A 6000-nucleotide genomic window follows, 5' to 3' on the forward strand; every position below is an offset into this window, starting at 1 on the left:
GTGTAATTGGACAAAAATAAGCAGCATGGATGAGCTGGGGAGAGAGTCTTTTGTTGTACAGTGTACAAAGTATATTATCAAGCTGTCCAATTTACAATGATTAGAAATGGTCCTTCAGTCCTGGCAACATCCTTGTAAATTTTCTCTGCTGTCTTTCCATCTTATTGATATCCTTCCTGCCAGTAGGTGACCAAAAATGCACACAGTACTCCAAATTAGGCCTCACCAATGCCCTATACAATTTCGACATAACATCCCAACGCCTGTACTCAGCACATTGACTTATGAAGGCTTCCTGCTTGTCCCTGCTCTGCAGCTCCTTCACTTTCTTAATCAGGGCCTTCGTATCTGTTGTAAGCCAAGGTTCCCTAAAGCTGTCATCCTTTCCTTTAATTCCGTCAGGAACGTACAAACTCTGTACTCTCAAAATGTCACTCTTCAAGGCCTCCCTGTCTCAATCTACACTTACCAGATTGTTTCTGATACTATCAAAATTGCCCTTTCTCCAATTCTGAATCTCCACCCAAGGACCGGACCTCTCCCTTTCCATCATTACCTTGAAACTGATGGCATTATGATCACTAGATACAAAGTGTTCCTCTACACAAACTTCTGTCACCTGCCCTGCCTCATTCCCTAATAGGCAATCTAGTATCTCACTCTCACTAGTTGGAAACAGAAACAAGAGAGTCTTGGATGAACAGGAAGGGATTTTATGTGTGTTGGAGCAAAGGAGGTAGGCAGATGGAGGTTAGGGTGCATAGAGATTGTCTTGTGTGGGGTGCAGTGTGGCAACGCATGGTACTGGAGCGTGATCTTCAGAATGATCTCAGGTACAAACAGTGTGATCCCAGGCTTGGACTGAAGTCGTACTTAACCGATTATCTTCTCTTGGTCAGTTAAACCCAATAAATGTAGAAATGCCATGCTTGTTCACCGTTTTAACTAATCTTGGCCCACCAGTTTCATTATCCAGCCATAAATCCGGCCAGTTCCTCTGGATCAGATAAACCGGTGCAGATACAAAGTTCAAAGTGAAGTTTATTACGAAAGTACATACACATTCCACATACAAACCTGAGATTCCTTTTCTTGCGGGCATACTCAACAAATCTATAGAATAGTAACCAGAACAGGATCAATGAAAAACCACCCAACTGGGGTGTTCAACCAGATTGCAGAAAACAACCAACTGTGCAAATGCAAATATAAATAAATAGCAATAAATAACGAGAATATTAGATAAAGAGTCCTTGAAAGTGAGTCCATTCATTGTGGGAACATTACAATGATTGGACAAGTGAAGTTGAGTGAAGTTATCCCCTTTGGTTCAAGAGCCTGATGGTTGAGGGGTAGTAACTGTCCTGAACCTGGTGGTGTGAGTCCTGAAGCTCTTGTACCTTCTACCTGATGGTAGCAGTGAGAAGAGAGCATGGTGGTGGGGATCTCTGATGACGGATGCTGCTTTCCTACGACAGTGTTTCACGTAGAATCGCTGTCTTGCCTCCCTTATAACTGGATTGATATGTTGGGTCCAGGTTAGGTCCTCAGAGATCTTAACACCAAGGAACTTGAAACAGCTCACTTTCTCCAATTCTGATCCCTCTATGAGGATTGGGATATGTTCCTTCATCTTACCCTTCCTGAAGTCCACAATCAGCTCTTTTGTTTTACTGACATTGAGTACAAGGTTGTTGCTGCGACACCACTCCACTGGTTGGCATATCTCGCTCCTGTACACCCTCTCGTCTCCATCTGAGATTCTACCAACAATGGTTGTATCATCAGCAAATTTATAGATAGTATTTGAGCTATGCCTAGCCACACAGTCATGTGTATATAGAGAGTAGAGCAGTGGGCTAAGCACACACCCCTGAGGTGCACCAGTGTTGATCGTCAGTGAGGAGGAGATGTTATCACCATTGCACACAGATTGTCTTCCAGTTAGGAAGTCAAGGATCCAATTGCAGAGGGAGGTGCAGAGGCCCAAGTTTTGTAACTTCTCAATCAGGATTGTGGGAATGATGGTATTAAATGCTGGGCTATAGTCGATGAACAGCATCCTGACATAGGTGTTTGTATTGTCCAGGTGGACTAAAGCCGTGTGAAGAGCCATTGAGTTTGCATCTGCCATTGACCTATTGTGGCGATAGGCAAATTGCAATGGGTCCAGGTCCTTGCTGAGGCAGGAGTTCAATCTAGTCATGACCAACCTCTCAAAGCATTTCATCACTGTAGTGTGAATTCCACAGGGCAACAGCCATTAAGGCAGCTCACATTATTCTTCCTAGACACTGGTATAATTGTTGGCTTTTTGAAGCAAGTGGGAACTTCTGCCTGTGGTAGTGAGAGGTTGAAAATGTCCTTGAATACTCCCGCCAGTTGGTTGGCACAGGTTGTCAGTGCCTTACCAGGTACTCCATCGGGACCTTCCGCCTTATGAGGGTTCACTCTCTTTAAAGACAGTCTAACATCAGCCTCTGAGACAGGGATCACAGGGTCACTGGGTGCAGCAGGGATCTTCACAGCTGTAGTTATATTCTCCCTTTGTAATAGCATGTTGTAATGGCCAGGAAGAGGCTATCGAGTATCCCTTAAACGCAGACAAGGTATTTCTGATCCATTAAAACATAGAAACATAGAAAACCTACAGCACAATACAAAGTAGGTGATTGGAAATTTCAATTCCAAATTTCACAGATGTTGCTGGGTAATTTCAGGGATACTTTGGCTAGAATTATTGCCTTACCACAGAATATATACTGTATAGAGGAAGAAGAAGCCTTCACCATTCCTTTTGTAAATGGCCTGTTGAATGTGTATTCAGAGCGTAATGCAAAGACATAATGCTAAGACTTTATAAGGCACTGGGCAGAGAGCATTTGGAGTATCATGACCAGTTCTGGGCCCTCATTTAAGAAAAGGTCTGCTGGCATTGGAAAGGGTCCAGAGGAGATTCATGAGAATGATCGCAAGAATAAGAACCTCTTGATAGCTCTTGGCCTGTACTCACTGGAGTTTAGAAGAATGAGGGGCCATCTCATTGAAACCTATCAACAATCGAAAGGCCTAGATAGAGTGAATGTGGAGGGGAGGTTTCCTACAGTAGGGGAGTCTAGGACCAGAGGGCACAGACTCAGAATTGAAGGACATCCCTTTTGAAGAGATGAGGAAGAATTTCTGTAGCTGGTGGGTGAAGAATCTGTGGAATTCATTGCCACAAATGGTAGTGGAGGCCAGGTTATTGGATATATTTAAATTGGAGGTTGATGGGTTCTTGATTAGTGGGGGGTGTCAAAGTTTATGGGGAGAAGGCAGGAGAATGAGGCTGAGAGGGAAGGTAAATCAGCTGTCATGTGAACATTTCCAATCATTGATAAACAATAATTATCAATCTAGGTTGTTAAAAAAACAGGGAAAGAACTCTTGGTGAATAGTACTGTGGTTTATTAGCATCATAGTAATGTTTGTGTATGTCATTTTTTAATTCAAACTTATTTAGATGAATAACATCAGGGAAACAGCAATACAGTTCATTATACTGCACGCTATTTTAGCTTTCTGTCCATGTGATGTTATGGAATAGGATACATGGTGGTGGCAGAGACAGATACACTCGAGACTTTTCAGAGATGTTTAGATGGGCACACGAGTGTGGGGAAAATGGAAGGAAACAGACATTGTGTGGACAGAGAGGATTCATTTAGTTAGCCATTTAGATTACTGATTTAACTGGTTCAGCATAACATCATGGCCTGATCCTGTGCTGTACTGTTCTCTGTTTTATGTATTTTGTAGTTTTACTCTAGGCACAAAGCATTTAGGATGTGCAACAGAGCAGTCTATTTCCAAACTTAAAGTGTGCCAAAGAGGGTGGAAAGTACTTGTACAAAGTTTCAATACTAAAAGTATTAATTGATCCTATTATGCTCCCATATGGTTATCAGTCAGTCAGCGGGTGCCGTCCCAAATCCGGGGTCGTGGCTATACACCTCCATCTTCTTCCATCTTGCGCTCTTTCTCTGGCCTCGGCATCACTCAACCCAGTCCATTGCCTCACATTCTCGTACCAAGTGGCTGGTTGCCTTCCTCTTTCCCTCTTTCCTTCTATCATTCCTTCCAATAACAATTTCTGCAGTCCACCACCTCTTAACAAGTGCCCGGCATATTCCAGCTTCCTTTTTTGTACATTCTTCAGCAACTCCTTTTCTCTCCTCGCTCCCTTCAACACTTCCATATTACTGACCTTCATCACCCATCTAATTTTCTGCATTCGCCTTAAACACCACATCTCAAATGCCTCCAGTTGTTGTTGTGCTTCCTTGCATAAGGTCCACGATTTGACTCCATACAACAGACTGCTCCAGACGTAGCATTTCCAAGTTCTACAACACAGCCCAAAGTCCAACCTCTTGCCACACAGCACGTCACTCAGGCTCCAGAACGTTGATCTTGCAATCTCAATTCTTCGTCTAATTTCTGTATCACATTTCCCATCCTCTGTGACCATCTGTCCCAAGTACACAAACTTCTTGACTTGCTCTATGCCTACGCCATTAATTTTGATACTGATTTTGGGGACTTCTTTCTTCCGTGATACTACCATCATCTTTGTCTTTGCAGCATTTACTTTCATTCCAAATCGTTCTCCTTCAGCATTTATCTTATCTACTATTCTGAGTAACTCGTCCTCAGTCTCGACTAACAACACTGAGTCATCTGCATACCTCAGGTTGTTCACCGTCACTCCACCAATTTGGACACCAGCTTCATTGTTCAACACTCTGAAGATTACCTCTGAGTAAATGTTAAGGAATAAGGGGAGATAATGCAGCCCTGGTGAACCCCTTTTTGGATCTCAACTTCCGGTGAGATACCAGGATATCGTCATCAGGAAAGATTTAATTTTCCGTAAAAACTATCACTATCGAAAATCTAGTTAAAGTAGTATAACTCATTAATCTACTAATAATCTTATTAACTGGGTGATGCCAGGTTACGGTATCTCACTGAGTCCCATTCCATTTACAGAGGCATACTTATGAGGTTCCCTCCCAGTGATTTCTGGTGATTATTCATTATACAATGGCTAGAGCATGAAATTTATTCTCACATGTCTGTTCTGGTATCCAGTGCTGTACCATTATTTGATGTTACTATAAAAGGGGTGCAAGAAATAAGGTGAGGACATTAAAGATAGTGTACGAGGGGGACTCAGATTTTTGGAATTGGACTCTATTCCAGGGGAGCTGGGACCTGTGCAGACGGAGTAGTTTGCACCTGAACTGGAGGGGGACCAATATCCCTGAGAGAACGTTTGCTAGTGCTGCACAGGGAGATTTCAACTAGAGTTGCAAAGGGATGGAAAGCAGAGTGCCAGAGCAGGTAGTAGAGTGGCTGTAGGGAAAGTAGATGTTCAGCCCACATACAAAGACAAGTACTGAAAGATTGAACGTGGCAGGACTAATATTCTGAGTCGCACCTATTTCAATACAAGGAGCATTGTAAATAAGACAGGTGAGCTTAGTGGCCTCACAGATAGACAGGGGTGTAAAGAGATCTTTTGTTACATCAGCCTTCATAAATCAGAGTACCGTGTCCAGGAGTTGGGATGTTATGTTGCAGTTGTATAAGACATTGGTGAGGCCAAATTTGGAGTATTGTGCACAGTTCTGGTCACCTACCTGCAGGAAAGCTATCAATAAGATTGAAAGAGTACAGAGAAAATTTACAAGGATGTTACCGGGACTTGAGGACCTGAGTTATAGGGAAAGGTTGAATAGGTTAGGATTTTATTCTTTGGAGCATGGGCAAATGGAGAGAGATGAGACAGAGGAATACAAAATTGTGAGGGGTATAGATAGGGTAAATGCAAGCAGGCCTTTTCCACTGAGGTCAGGTGAGACTAGAACTAGAGGTCATAGGTCAAAGGTGAGAGGTGAAATATTTAAGAGGATCTTGAGGGGGAGCTTTTTCACTCAGAGAGTGGTGCGAGTGTGT

Source organism: Mobula birostris, chromosome 15 (assembly GCF_030028105.1).
Source record: "Mobula birostris isolate sMobBir1 chromosome 15, sMobBir1.hap1, whole genome shotgun sequence".
In the NCBI taxonomy this organism is placed as follows: domain Eukaryota; kingdom Metazoa; phylum Chordata; class Chondrichthyes; order Myliobatiformes; family Myliobatidae; genus Mobula; species Mobula birostris.